Raw genomic sequence first — 13,384 nt, 5'->3', positions numbered from 1 at the left:
CACAATGGCAGCCAGGACTGCAACATGACAAAATGCTTGGTTACACAGTTGGGAAGTGGATCTGGGATCCCAGAGCTATCTCGCCAGCTTCCATATTGGGGTGCCATTATTTTGTGAGAGATTGCAGTCAAATACAACTGGCAAGCATAGGACTAATTCAGGCACAGGCAAACTCGGCCCTCCAGATATTTTGGGACTACAACTCCCATCATCCCTAGCTAACGGGACCAGTGGTCAGGGATGTTGGGAGTTGTGGTCCCAAAACATCTGGAGGGCTGAGTTTGCATATGCCTGGACTAATTAGTGCATGAAGGGGTTAAAACAATATAACTGTGTCCCTTGACTCAGTTAGGTCATGACACACACCCCCCCCACACACACATGGGTCACAAGGATTCATATTTTCCTCCCAGATATTTTTGGTGAGGCCCTTGAGAAAATTCTGGTGGAAACACAGAACAAGCAGAAAGCCATTAAAGATCACTGCAGACAGAAGTAGTTGCAGGCCCTTTGGGCCTGCAGATCATACAACAGGAAGTGGCTTGTGGGAGAATAGTAGGTGCAACTTTCTCATGCTTCCAGCCATCTTGCAGCTATCAGTCTTGCAACAAGTTCCAGAAGGGAGCCAAGAAGCAACAGTGCATGTCTCCCGGACACAGGCCATGTGGGTGGGGCATTGGAGGCAGGCAGGTTTAAGCGCTTCACCCAGGAATGCCACATCAGACAAGTAGGACCTCAAAATGGTTTCTCTAGATACTCCTTGGAGTTTTTCTGGTGACCAAGGGAGAATTTCACTGCTACTTCATGTTCCAGGAAGCTAGACAAAACAGCAGGTTTTCTACAAGGCCATTGTTCATCTTCTGACCATCCAAGCAGTAGAAGTTGTTCTGCAGCAGGAGAGGAAGGAAAAAGAAGAAAAAGAACAGACTTTTAGGCCATCCTCAGCCTCAAGTGGCTGAGTAAGAAGGATAGCCTACAAGGGGTTCCCGGATTCTCAAGTTATTCTCCGAATCTATTAACCAAAATAACTGGATGGCATCCATTGAGCTCTCAGACGCTTATCCCCACATTCCCATCAAATCAGAAGTATAGAAAACATACTTGCTTCTGCTACGGATACCATCACTATTGCTGCCCAAGAGAAGAGTTTGTCCCAAGTATATTGCCACATTTATTTGTGACATGGTGTGATTTCTTGGGCAACGTCCAGTTTTTTTTACATTTGTGTGTGTGAACTATTAATTATTACAATTAGTGCACTGGCAGCACTGCATGGGGCAGGCTGGATGACAAGAGTGTTGTGTTTCAAAAGCTCTGCTAGAGAAGCCAGTTGTGTATGTTTCCTTATTTCTTCACAAATGTTGCAGCAATATGAGGCAGATGTGTGTGTGTGTGTGGTGTGTTATTCTATCGATTTTTGGAATTTTTCAATTTACTAAGGCGTTTGGGTGGGAAGGGGGATTCTTTTCATCTCCCATTGACAGCTTTATGTGGAGAAGCTCTGTGCTGTTTGTAGAGGAAGCAAATTTGATTTACATATTTACTAGCTGCCTATTTCTCTGTAGTGACATTGTACAACTGCCTGCCTTTCGGAGGAACACGCTTCCCTCTAAAATAACATCCGTCCAGAGTGCAGTAGCTGGAGCTGTGGAAAGTAGCTCCATTGGCTTGTCAATGGGAGAAGTTAATGTAGCACAGCAGCTGCCTGCTGCTGAAGGATGTATACAATAAAGTCGGAGTGCTGGGCACAACCAGTGGGAGGGGAAGGAAATCTGTTTGTTTTGTTCCAAAGCTGAAACATTTATGGGTTCTTTGGATGCCTTTTGGCTCAGAGCTTGTTTGTAAAAGGTGATGCTGTGAAATCTTGAGAGGGTACGGTCATGTGTTCAAACTCATGTCTGAGGGCCTGCTGGATTTAACACAGATTAGCTAAGCCTTGGCTGCGAAGTGATGCTCGCTCCACGTCCTCCCTTTGTAAATCTAAAACACATCAAGGGGACCATGGCGGTTTCCAGTTGAAATAAAATTAAAATGCAGTAGAATATAAGAGCAAAGCTGGCCAACTTCCTTGTGCATACAGTCACATTGAATTATTAACACTCATGGCACAATTCAAGAGTGAGCAGGGAGAAGCATCGTGCCCAGCTAGAGGTATTTTGGAAGCTTTTAAATCGGATAATTAACTGATGAAACAGGTAAAAGGGTTTCAGATAGTTCTGGTTGCAGATTTGGCTTGACAAAGATGTTCAAAATGCTGCCAGTTGTGCGTTAGTTTCTACTGTGGCCCTGCTAAAATTGCTTTGGATTGGGGTCCAATTTTTCAGCTTGTTCTTAATTTTCAAGAGAGTTGCTTCAAACATGGCAATGTTCCTTTAAAATATTGCTTTTTAATTTTCAGGAAATAATATGTGTGTCCTAGGTTGTTCCCTGCCCCCTCCCAGTTTCTGGTTTCTCCAGTTCTCTAAACTTCTTCAGAACTTGAATTAGCAAGTATGTTTCAGCACGTTGCATTGGGAAATATTCTAAAGTCCTCATAATGGCAAGAAGAAGCCCCTTAGACTGAGCTTTGTAAGTCGACACAAAATGAAACCATTTGCTTCAGCTGAAAATCACGATATAGGTTTATTGAAAACTTTTAAATTTAGCATTATACATTTCTGCTTCAGATAATTAAACTAAATTGACAAAATATCACCCGAATCTCTAATTAATTAGAAAAAACCTCTCTCTTTCTCTCCCTCTCCCTATCTTTTTAAAAAGTCAAGTTACTATGGAACTAATGTACTTTTAGATCTGAGTTCTCTGCAGTACAGGGATCAGCCAAGGCAGCAGGGGAATGCAGGCATAGCTGTTGTATTTCGTATAGATCATAAACTACACCAAATATGAAAGGGTAGCAGCTGCAAGTGGTACGGCAGCTTCAGGGCCTCCACTTCTTTGCTGCTGGTGTGCAGATACTGCAGACTTTGTGGATGATGCATACCCATAGCCACTTGGGGCTAGGGAGAGCTCTCAGAGTCATGTCTCCCTCACAAATATTCCATGATCCTTCCCTGAATGTAAGCGGGTGTTCCTGCTAGCTGTTGCTGACAGGACGGCACAAGGTTGGCCAAGGCGGATCAAGGCCTTTTCCTTACATTGATGTAAGCATGAAAGTAGACCCAGCATGACACAAACTAGTTCCTACAATTTTTGGATTCTGCTAGGAGGAGGATTGCAAATTTGGCAGATTTTGTTTTTAATTTTTAACAATTTAGTGTTATTTTACTAACATAATTTAATACATAACTTAACTCATTTAACTCATATTGGACTACAGTGGTACCTCGGGTTAAGAACTTAATTCGTTCTAGAGGTCCGTTCTTAACCTGAAACTGTTCTTAACCTGAAGCACCACTTCCGCTAATGGGGCCTCTCGCTACCGCTGCACCGCCACTGCACAATCTCTGTTCTCATCCTGAAGCAAAGTTCTTAACCTGTGGTAATATTTCTTGGTTAGCAGAGTCTGTAACCTGAAATGTATGTAACCTGAAGCGTATGTAACCCAAAGTACCACTGTATTTGTATTTAAGTTTTTACTGCTTCACATCACATTAGTTACTCCTCTCTGACATGTCCTTTGGTACAGATATTTTCATATTCTTCAGGGGGTGGTGGGATATCCTACAACTTTCATAAACTCATTCTAAGAAGTTTTGAGATGATAGCCATACTTTTAAATATGAAGTGATCAAAGGTTGGTCTGTCCACCTGTCTTTAGTTAAGAATGAGAACAGCCATCTTTTCCCTCCCAATAATCTGTTATGCTCACAGGACATTCTGTCCCAACTCCTGAAGCACGCAGTACAGCCACAAGTCCTACATCTGGGTTTGAAAGAAATTGGTCGCAGCCGAAGGATGCCTCAGTTTTAGTCAACTGCAAGTAAAAGCTCTCATCTTGGACCCAAATTGAATCTTGCTACAGATTGTTTATTTGCCTTCGCCAGTAGTTCCTAAGTGTCATCTTCCTTTCAAAGACTGAGAGAGAGATTTTAAGCTGTCAAAAATCTTTAATATCTGTGTGGTTTTTTGCTTATGTCCCTGATCATCCATCAGTGGATCAGGGATGAGGAACATGGCTTTACAGAGCTTGTTGGAGATACAGATATGTGCCCATTATCTGTACCTCCCAGAAACAATCGAAGACGTTTTTATTTCGACAAGCTTTTCTAACGGAATGAAAATGTCACTGCCTTAGGCCTTCATTTTGTATTGCTTTTAGACCTATATTTAGTTATTGCACTATTTTTAAAACCATTTTAGCTGTTTTTATGTTATGTTTGCAAATTACCTTGAGATACATGCAAATGGTGATTAATGAGATACCAATTAATGGTATTGGTCAATTAATTGAGATACCAATTAATGAGATTAACCAATACCAAGATGAAGTTCCCCCAGGCTTGCGTGTTGAGCATGCTGCTTTGTGGAAGTGATTGTGAACAACTTAAGACTGTCAGGTGCGATGTCTCATGCCTTCCACAGGCATTGCATCAGGATACTAAAAAAGGATCAGATCCACATGATGCTTTTGTTTCTGCTGCCACCTGACCTTTACCTTTTGAGCAGTCTTGCCAAGGGTATGCACACTCCAGAGCGCTGAGCATCTTCGAGCTGTAAGGAGGGTTAGTGCTCCTGCTCCGCCCCTCAAGGAAGATTGCAACATTAAGGGTCTATAGCAGGCTTCCTCAACCTTGGCCCTCCAGATGTTTTTGGCCTACAGCTCCCATGATCCCTAGCTGGCAGGACCAGTGGTCAGGGATGATGGAAATTGTAGTCTCAAAAACATCTGGAGGGCCGAGTTTGAGGAAGCCTGGTCTATAGGGATTGATGGTGTAATGTGCTCTTCCTACCGCATGGTCTCAAGCACACTTGAATTCACATGATCAGCCTTGAGAGGAAACTTCAACTAGCCAGTCACATGCCAAAGAGCATGGGCATCAATTCTTGGCTTCTCTATAACACAGTGTTTAAGGAGACTATGATCTTAAGAGAGAAATTTAGCAATTCTAGTATGTCTTGTAGGGAAACAAGGCACTTCCATGTCCCAGTTGAAGACGTGACATTATAAACATGATTGATTGGTCTGGTAAATAATGCAATGCAATTGTACTGCATTGCTCTGTGTTGTAAGACAAATCTACTATTCATGGAATAAACATAGTTATGGGTAAATTGCAGTCTCTTTCCAGAGCTGGAGCACAAATGTTCCCTCCTCTGCCTTTGTTTTGCAACATGATGTTTTGAAAAGGTCAGACAGGAGGGCATCTTGACTGGTGATGGATGGGTGCAAGCAAAAAGTGTAGGGGCTCACTTTTATTATAAGAGGATTCCGATTTTTTTAAAAAAACAACTATTCTCTCCCCCCCCCCCAATGTAATGTTCACTGGACCAGTCTGTCACTTCTGCATGACACAGCTGTCGGGTTTTATAACATTTATATTTCTTTGTGTTTATCCAGCCAATGAGGTTTTTGAATTTTCTTCTCTTCATTTGATTCTACCCACTGCTCCTGGTGTGAATTTAGCCAACCATAAAAGTGCTACAGTTTTTCCCTTCTTTATTTCCTTCCTTATTAAAACGTACAGGCAATCTCTCTCTCTCTCTCTCTCTCTCTCTCTCTCTCTCTCTCTCTCACACACACACACACACACACACACACACTTGTCAGAATGGAAAATCTCCCTCTACTTTTGCACTACAGTAAAGCATTTTTCTCCCATTCCATCATTTTATTTCTATCATGATTGCTAAATAGATGTGGTTAAAATAAAATTGGTGGCTATGCCCCCCAAAATACAGGGGATTATCAGAGTTTATCCATACTTGCCTTTTGCCCTGCTCATTTTAAGGCACAGGACCACACTTTAAAGCTGGTGTCCAAGTGCCCTTTTCTGCCCTGAAGCTTTCCCCACAAAAACTTGCTCTTTAAAGCTTAAACACAATTCAGGTTTTCGGAGGTTTGCCATATGCACCAATTCAGCTTTAAACGGCAGGCTTTCATGGGGAAAGCTCTGGTGCAAAAATAAAAAATAAGATTGCTCAGACACAGAACTTTTAAAGCATGGACTGTGCAAGGCAAGGTAAGCGTGGATAAACTCTCAGTGTTGCATATGAAGTTGTTCCCATTTACAGCCTTGAGAGAAGTTAGCTGGATTGGAGTTTTCTTCTGGCTATTTTTCTCTTCATGTAACGATCATTTATTTATTTATTTTGTAAAATATATACACCGCTTGATTCTTTAAAAACTTCAAAAGTGGTTTGCAAAAATATAAAACAATAAAATCAAAAGGGGGGATCACAACAGTTGTTTGAAACATACAAAAGTCAAAATGCTAAAACAGATTAAAACTACCTCAACTTTCTAAGCATCTTGTTAGGCTTGTCTAAATAAGAATGTTTCAGCAAGCTCTAAAAAAATAACCAGAAGGCTCCTGCTAGATCTCAGTAGGTTCTTAATACAGTATAGGATCTATATTACAGATCCCCAAATGCTTTCTCTGTGTTAATTCCACCAAATACAATTGCTCTCATCAAGAACTTTGTATATGTTCTTGTGTGGATACTAAATTCTGCTTTGTGTAGACAGCACCATTCATTTCGATGGAAGCATGTAAAGAAAAATGCATGTAGATTGACTTCCTCTGTTTAAATGAATGGGGCAGCCCTTGTAGTCTTGGTAAGCCTGTGCAGAAACTGAGGTTCCTCTGTTCATAAGAAATCATTTGATTGCAGTGACCAGAGCTTCAATCCATGTAAAGACTTGTGTAAGGACTTTCTGGAATTGTTTGCATGTGTCGGATAGCATATGGAAGCCTAATCATCCTGGATCTCGCCAGTGCCTGGGTGGGAGGCAGACTTGAAGTCTGGTGTGAAACACTGGTTTGGGTTACATAATGGAACAAAGGTGGGATACAGCGGTGCAGCATAAGCTCATGACACCCAAGGTGTGTGTGTAGAGCACGCCCCTAAGGAGGATGGGGTGCAGAGGGAGCTCGCGCACACCACAGCCTCTCTCCACTCCCAGGATGGAGCTGCTGCTGGATATGTACATGCTGCAGCCCAGGAGAGTGGGTGGCAATGTTGCCACCCACTCTCCTCTCTCCGCTTCGGGGTGAGGCTCGACCTGGGAATGGAGTTGCAACTGGTGGAGTTGGGTGCAAGGAAGCTGACTGTCTTTGTAGCTCCTTGTGCGCCAGAGCCAGGCTCTGATTAGAGAGCCTGTTGTGGAGGCGCCTAGTCACGCCCCTCTAGAAAAACAAGCCAAGGGCCACGACCCTCTTATCCGGCCTCCATACGATGCTGCTGCTAGGATGTAAATCAACGTATATAACAAATAAATAATCTTGTTGCCTTAATGCTTGTTGTCTGAAATCTCATAAGGGTTAGGCTTCAGGGAGCCATGTTCTGGGACCTAGGTTGCTGGCTGCCTGTCTATGTAGGCCAGATCAGGTGTAGGATCTAAAATTGGCTCGGTCAACTTCCAGAGGACATGGCGAGGAACAAGCAGCAAGTGGGTTGTTGAAATTGGGCAAAATCAAGGTCCAGAGTGGTAAGCAGGAACTCAGCAGAACCACAGGCTAGAGAAATGAATTGCAAGGACTAAACACTTTCAGATGTAAGGATTGGGATTGGCCTTTGAAGTCAGTTTACTGGATGCATAGGTAAGCTATTACTGCACTCTTGAGGTCCTTGGCTTTGTCATTTAGTTTTCCTGGTTTGCAGTAGGATCAGAGTGTTGATGGCACAGGAAACAAAGCACTGAAGCCTGAAAACCAGAAATCCCAGTTTAATATTGGTAAATATTATGTAGGTCCTGTCTGTACAGGAAGATGGGAACAGATACTGTCTCCTTAACAACAATAATAATAACTACTACATTACATTTAAGCACTTCTCTGTGTCCTGAGTGCTCTGCAATGGTGCTTGAATGTCTCAAAGCCTTTTCTGGAGTGTATTGAAGCAGCTAAAGAGTCTATATAACAATGCCATTTGCAAGGCTCCTTGTATCAGAGAGTTGACTAAATGAGCATAATACGAATTTCAGGTCATGTTGCTTTTAGCAGGTTGCTATACTTTGATATCCTCCTGCCAACCTAGCAGTTCGAAAGCATGTCAAAGTGCAAGTAGATAAATAGGTACCGCTCTGGCGGGAAGGTAAATGGCGTTTCTGTGTGTTGCTCTGGTTCGCCAGAAAGTGGCTTAGTCATGCTGGCCACATAACCCAGAAGCTGTACGCCAGCTCCCTCGGCCAGTAACGCGAGATGAGCACCACAACCCCAGATTCGTCCGCAACTGGACCTAATGGTCAGGGGTCCCTTTACCTTTATACTTTGATATCAATAAGAGGCTCAGCCATTGTTAATTATAACAGCATTGGCTGCTCAGTATTAATAATAATAGTTTTTTTGCTTCAGGGTGGTTCTTGGCAATTTCATGAAAAGCAGTCGACCTAACATTTTTCTTGAGGGGCTGACATTCCAATGGCCAATTCACTCTTTCTCTATAGCTAGTTGTACATACCGTATTTTTCGCCCTATAGGATGGTAATTAGCAGCTCATGTGAGCAGTCTGTGTGAGAATGGGACATACACTATGCCGCAGATCAGCTTTGTAAGCCAGGATTTTTATTTTGGGAGCACAAACTGGTTATGGAAGTTGATCTGAAGAATTGTTTACATTACTTCATCATTCTTATACTGCTCCTAAACTTTTAAGTGGGAGCCTTGAGTTACAGACTGACTTTGCCAAGACTGTTGTTTAACTAAATTGTCTAGTAGTTTTGTTGCTCTTGACAATATCTGTTTTTATTGTTCGCTGTATTCTAATGTTCTTCAAGAACACTTGAAAAGTGAACACTGTAAGTTTATCCACACTTACCTTTCTTCTGCTCATTCCAGGCACAGTTCTTGATTTAAAGCTTCATGCCTGAGTGCTCCTCTCCCCCCCCCCCCCGAGCGTTCCCTGCGATAATCCTCTCTTTAAAGCTCAGTTGGACCAAATATAAATCCATAGAAAAGCTGAATTGACGTTTGCTCTGGACTGTTCCCACCGCCCAGTTCTCCTTTGCTTCTCTAGATTCCCAAGTGATTTCAGGGGGATTGTGAACCTCAGTTTGCTACATGGATAGGTACCTATAGACAACTACCTGAAGATAGCACCTACATTTGATCTGCCACGCAGCAAGTTTGGCAATGGTTACCACGTGCTGCCTCCACTCTTGGAGACATTAAGTCTACTGGGGATTACAAGTGGGAAGAGTGCTGTTGCATCTGGGTTCTGCTTTTGGGCTTCACGTAGACATCTGATGGGCCACTGTGAGAACAGGATAGTAAACTAGATGGGCCACTGGCCTAATCCAGCTCTTCTTATGTAGTTCTGTTGTGTCAGTTTGTAAAATACAGCATTTTATATACAAGGTTTGTCTCTAGTCTCTTCTCTAAAAGATTTACTACTTTTTAGGGGGGTGGGGAATCTTCTGTGTCAAGTCAGTTGATTAGATGTTCTCATCTTCCATCTTTTGATCATGGAAGTACAGCCTAATTCTACATGCAGAATCCTTTTTTCATTAAAATTATGTTTCCAGAAGAGAAAAGATTATGGTTGGCAGTAACACATTACTTATTTATCCTTTTTTTGGTATTGCTAATTAGCACATGGCCTATGGAAGCCTGGCAGGGGGCACTGTAGAGAAGAAGTGTCTTATTGTTCATAAAGCTATTTCTAATTCTTCTGAAGCTTTTGCTTTAGGGGCAAGTTGTTTGCCTCCCTTGTCTCCACAGAACATTGATGGCCACCTACTGCATCTGATGGAATTCATTTGGCTGAACATTTCTTCCAAATGAAGCCGATAAGTAGTTATCATCTGATACAATTAAAAGATATTAGATAGATGGATGGATGGATGGATAGATAGATAGATAGAGGCAGGGAGCCAGCAAATGGGAAAGCCTAGTTTAGCACTAGCAAATGTGATAGGGAATGTTTCGTTAACAGCAAACCAATCACGTTTACATGCCTCTGTGGAGCTGTTATTTCTGCATTGTTTTTAATGATGCAGACACACAAGACACCAATGGCCAATTCTCACTCTCCAAAGGGAGTGTCTCATGTTACCCAAGTGGCTCTGATGCTCATGAGGAGCTTAACCCTAGAGCAACTTACCTGGAAGAGGTGGTAGGCACTACTTTGCTCTCGGGTCTTCATGCAGAGACTGGACAAACATATGTTTGGAACGCTCTCCCTCTGGATTTCCTGCATGGAGCAGGTGCTTGGCCTACAAAGCCCTATCCAACTATTCTGATCATATAAGTCACAGCATATACGTGTTTAGTCCATGATGGGTTTTGACACTGTAGGCAGGCAATGATTAGTAGTAATACTAGTAACTTGTGGTGCTCTAGCTGAGATGACCCCTCTCTCCCCCAGTTGCTACCACAGGGCAATTCATGTACCATCTTGTCCATCTTGTGACTTTTGAAGGATAGCTATATTTCAATTTGTGTCTTAATTAGGTAGATTTGTATTAAAATGCAAAACAAATCCTTCCATTTATGCAAGTGGTCGTGCAAGCGATTCCAAAAATGGAATAACGCGTCTTGGATTTGATTTCACCAGTCTTGTTTGTAGCATGAGGGTGCAAACACAGCTTGTCTATGTTGACCATATTGGCACTTTTGTACCCAACCTATAATTTCTGAAGGGCTTTCAAAATGCAGCACTATTCAGTAAGTGAGCTGAAAGAGAGGTCCTGGCTGCAGTGTTACAATTTAATAGACAGAAAGGCAGGGAAGCACAAGGAATACAATAGGAAAGGAAATGAAGGAGAATGAGCTTCCATGTAAAAGCTGGGGAAAGAAGGAACATGTCTTCAAAAGGGGTATTTATAAACCAGAAACCCAGGGAGGTTTTCTAATATCAGGAGGCAGGGCACTCCAGAGGATGAAGAATAACAAGAGTAAAGGAGATGCAAACACTAGATAACAAACCAATGAGATTATTTTTGCTTGATAAGAAGGCAATAAAATGAAGCGAAGTAGATAAGTGATAAGAAAGCAGAAAGATAAGGAGGGCAAGAAGACTTTTATAAGCTAAAAGAAGTTCCAATGGAATCCTGAGTGGAAATAGAAGTGAAGTAGAGCAAGTTACATGATTAAAAAGAGCAGCATGAAAAACCAAGCAATTTTAAACAGAGGGGAATGGTTGAAGATAGGTGTCTTGCTGGGGGAACTGTGTTTTGGGAATTACGAGGGTGCAGTATGGTGCGGTGGTTCACTTACAGCAGGAAGACATGACTGTGTGGTGCTTGGGAAACCCAGCCTCAACCTTTCACTCAGCCATGAAGGTTCTGGGGTGACTTTACTGGATAACTGCTCCGCCCCATTCACAGATAACAAATGGTGAACAACTTTGCTGGGCTAATAAGAAGACTTTGGATTTGATATCCCGCTTTATCACTACCCGAAGAAGTCAATAGTAATAGATAAATAGATAGTAATAGATAAATAGAGTAATAGATAGATAGATGATAGATAGATAGATAGATAGATAGATAGATAGATAGATAGATAGACAGATAGATGAAGGAAACTTAGAACATTTGTTTTTTCTGTAAGTTTGAATGTCGAGTTGTCCTTAAAAACTCTTGCTCATTTTACTTTGTTTCTACAAATGAAACTAGAAAGACCAAAATAAATACTGAAGGCATTTGAGCCGGCCTCTCAAAGGTTCTTAAAAGCAGGTGCGTTGTCTGTAGACCACTTGGAAATTGAACAAAACTTTTGGAATGCACACCACACCCTGTACGATCTCACGTAGTGCTCATTTAGCCCCGGCAATGCCTTGATTCGCAGCTCACTACAGTCAGAGTGATGCCTTCCCTTAATTTTAGTAGCCCTCGGTGTCAGGCCAAGTTCCCGTGGTGCCTGATTATATAGGCTCTTTCTTAAACACAGCACTTGCTGAAGTCACTAGACATTCACACTGAGTTTTCCCTCTCATTTATCACAGTCTGTGGAGAAAATTTTAATTTGAGCAGCATTCTTCCCTCCCCCCCACCTCCAGTTTTAGTGAGTGGGGACTTGGAGTTGTAAAGTTTAACTTCTTCTGAACTGAACTGGTGATGATGATTGCACTGAGAGCTTGAGGAGTCACAGCTTAGTTTTATTGACAATATTCTTAAAAACAACAACACCACCACCAAAAACTCGTCCCTTGAAGTACATAGTCAGCAGCAACATATGCCTTCAAAAATATTGTGGCTTTCTTCTTATTGTTTCTTTAAAAGGAGTCTAATGTCTTTGTTGCTGTTGGTACTGGCGCGACTTGAATAATAATCATGTTTGACAGTCTGGTAGGCCTTTCAGTTACATTTGGTTTGTCAGCAATTAATATTGTGGGCCCCAGGACCATTCTGCAAAACTGGACAATATATGCCCCAACTGAATTTGAGCACTCTTTCAGATAATCTCTTTATAGCACAATAAATGTGAAGCCGATTCTGGATCCAGAGATTTCTCTAACTAAATATGATGTCTCTGTGTGGAGATATTGGCACTTTTCCAGTACTTGTCACTATATATTATTACTCAGACCTCCCACCCAAGATTTCCTGTGCCTTCCTCAGTTAGTCCTCTTATTGCTAAAGTGAGTGCTGTGTGGAAAGTGGTTGTGTGTTGTCACGGTTACACACTGGATAGCACCTTGTGGGGTTACATGTGACAGGCCACACAACTACTTGCCACTGTCACCTGTAAACCAGTTTTAATGGTCTTAGTTGCTGTGTGATTGCATTTCTGGAGTGCTCATCAAGTGTCAAATGTATTTATCTGTGTTTTAAAAACCCTACCAGAATTTGCAAGTCTGCCCTCACCTCCTACACTCTATTGCTATTTCAGGAACCTTTACTTCTTAGTATTTTCTTATTCTTCAAACTTCCTTGCTGGCTGGCTATGTACAGCCAGCTCTGGGTCACTTAGTCAGCTTCACTTTACCCGTCCTCAGATGCCAACAACTCCATCATTTTTGTCTCCCTGCAGCGAGTCTGTTCACAACTGTTATAGGAGGACGGGGGACTACAGTACAATTGTGTATGATGGTTTTTCACCTTTGTGAAATAGTCCCACAAGTATCTGTCAAGTCTGGAAAAAGTGTTGGATCTTAAAGAACCGCAAGCAAAGTTCTGTTCATAGAATGGGCTTCTCACCTCATGCTTTTCTCCCTGCACCTATTCTCCAATTTCTGATTTAAAATGGTTCAGAAAGTTTTAAAGTTCATGAAATGGTGGTGATGGGGAGTTTTGCTTGTCGCTCGCTGTGTCATAGGCAACATCCAGTAGTGCCTATGA

General features: G+C 42.1%; 1 protein-coding gene across 10 annotated transcripts in view; it reads left to right on the top strand.

Annotated features, from left to right (window-relative positions):
• Window positions 1-13,384, top strand: part of SEMA5B (semaphorin 5B) — a 359,926-nt gene that overhangs the window by 190,286 nt on the left and 156,256 nt on the right. The gene's annotated exons all lie outside the window — the stretch shown is intronic.

This window comes from Podarcis cretensis (assembly GCF_951804945.1).
Source record: "Podarcis cretensis genome assembly, chromosome: 1".
Taxonomy (NCBI): Eukaryota; Metazoa; Chordata; class Lepidosauria; order Squamata; family Lacertidae; genus Podarcis; species Podarcis cretensis.
Note: the sequence above shows the minus strand (reverse complement) of the source record. Positions and strands in the feature narration are given on the sequence as shown.